Source organism: Onychomys torridus, chromosome 17 (genome assembly GCF_903995425.1).
Source record: "Onychomys torridus chromosome 17, mOncTor1.1, whole genome shotgun sequence".
NCBI lineage: Eukaryota > Metazoa > Chordata > Mammalia > Rodentia > Cricetidae > Onychomys > Onychomys torridus.
In genome coordinates this window covers 2,872,960-2,875,421 of record NC_050459.1, presented here as the reverse complement: position 1 = coordinate 2,875,421, position 2,462 = coordinate 2,872,960, and the positions used below count along the sequence as shown (strand labels likewise).

Here is a 2,462-nt window from a genome sequence, read left to right as displayed (position 1 = left end):
AGAAAGAATAAGGAAAAAGGAAACACTTAGTCGTTGTTGGAGGAAGTGCAAATTTGGTATTGCCACTATGGGAATCAGTGTGGAGATGCCTCAGGAAGCTTAAAGATGGTCTACCTTAAGGCCTAACTATACCACTCTTAGGTAACTAAAGGACTCTATATTTTACTCCATAGATACTACTGGTTCATCCATATAACCATAATAGCCAAAAATTAGAAACAGCCTAGGTGCCCATCATCAGATGAATGTATAGTGAAAAGATGATACATTTTCACAGTGGAGTGCAATCCACCATTAAGAAATTATGAAATTTACAAGTGAGCAGAGAAGTGCTAGAATGAATAATCCTGAGTGATGTAACTCAGATAGAAAAAGGTGATTATTACATGCCTTTTTCTTATATGTGGATGTCAGTTTTTAAGCTATCTCTATATATGTGTTTCAGTCCAAATAACCATAGAAGTTAGGTAATTAACAAGGGACCAGGATGTATGGTGAATGTTCCAAGGAAAGAGTAATACAATATAGTGTTATAAAAGAGATAAAGGAGCCAGGCAGTGGTGGCACATGTTTATAACCCCAGCACTCAGGAAGCAGAGGCAGGTGGATCTCTGTGAGTTCGAGGCCAGCCTGGTCTACAGAGCTAATCCAGGAAAGGCTCCAAAGCTACAGAGAAACCCTGTCTTGAAAAACCAACACACACACACACACACACACAGAGAGAGAGAGAGAGAGAGAGAGAAAGAGAGAGAGAGAGAGAGAGAGAGAGAGAGAGAGAGAAGGAGAGATAAAGGAGAAACTAAGGAGATTAAATGTGGAGGCAGCTGTGAGGACAGGAAAATGAAGGCAATACAGTGTGGGATAATTAACACTAGAAGCCTTTGTCAAAGCTGTGTGGAAAGCTTTCTAAATAGTAGAAGCTTCTTAAATTTTATACACTAGTGTTTCTCAACTTTCCTAATGCTGAGACCCTTTAATACAATTCTTCATGTTATGGTGACTCCCAACCATAAAATTATTTTCATTGCTATTTCATAATTTTAATTTTGCTATTATTATGAATCATAATATAAATGTCTTATATTCATGATATTTAACATGAGACCCAGGTGGAAGGCTCATTTGACCCCCACCCATGGGGCCATGATCCACCAGTTGAGAACTTCTGGTATATATATATAAAAGGAATTTAATACTGAGGGAAGAAATGTCCCAAATTGATATCTTTTATTTTTCAAATATTAAACACTTCATGAATTTGTGTACCATCCATGCACAGGGCCATGCTAATCTCTGTATCATTCCAATTTTAGTATATTTACTGCCAAAGCAAGCACACCAAATAAGTATATTATGTCAAAAGTAAAATTTCCATTGCCCAGAATGGTTTATATCTTCTCGAGTCGTTGGCCTAAAGGATCCCACAATACCCTCCAAAATTACAGAATATTGCCAAGACAATTGGTTACCTTCCACTACCTGATGATAAAGCCCTAGTGTTGAGAACACCACTTATTTGCTTCATTGAACATGGAGAAATCAAACTGGTTCCCAGATAGATTCACCCATGCTAACCGGCATCCCTTGTGCTGGAAGGAACTATGGAGAGAAGAAAAGTAGTAATCAATCTGATCCAGCTGCAAAGCCTGTTACATACAACATAGATGTACCTACAAGGCAAACTAGTACTATAATAGCGGCATAAATATTGTGGGAGTAACCAAGTACTGTTAAAATTGGATTTAAGACCCACACTATGAGATGGAAATCATACCTGACACTGTTAATGTGGCCAATAACTTTCAAATAGATAGGTCATGGGCCCTAGAGAAAATATACTAATATTATGCTGCTAAAAGAGCATAGCAATGAAATGGCTTCTAATAATATATTGATATCACAGTGCATCACTCAAATACCATAAGACTCTCTCTTTAATAGATGGTAATTGACAGAGATGCACAGGTGGACAGTGTTCAGAGAACAAGAGACATTGGTGCACTAAGCCACAAATTGTATGTTTTCATCAAAACCTTTCCCTTAAGGCTCAATATCTATGTGGAAGAGGAGGCAGAAAGATTAAAAGAGCCAGGAGAGATGGATGACTCCATGGAAACAGGATATTCCAGATACAACAGGACTGATATACATATCACAGAAACTGAACAGGTTCAAGCCAGAAAATAGCTCAACATGGAGAAGGAGATGTGGGCACAAATTCCCAACCCTAACCAAGGAGCTATTTGCAATTGATACATGCTGAGAAAAAGAAAATCCATTTTCTTTAGTAGAGTAACACAAGGTATACCAACTACTCTCTAGGAAAGTCCTCATGCCCAAGAGTGTTGGCCAATTTGAATGAGACTCCATGTTTTTTGTTTTATTTGTATTTATTTGTTTGTTTGGGATTTCATCTTTTTTAGGGGTGTGAGAGAGAGGAAAAAAATCATGAAATTGAGTGG

At 37.7% G+C, this 2,462-nt stretch overlaps 1 pseudogene; it reads right to left on the bottom strand.

Annotated features, from left to right (window-relative positions):
- Positions 1–1,234: 1,234 nt before the first annotated feature.
- Positions 1,235–1,333, bottom strand: LOC118569243 (annotated as a pseudogene).
- Positions 1,334–2,462: the final 1,129 nt, after the last annotated feature.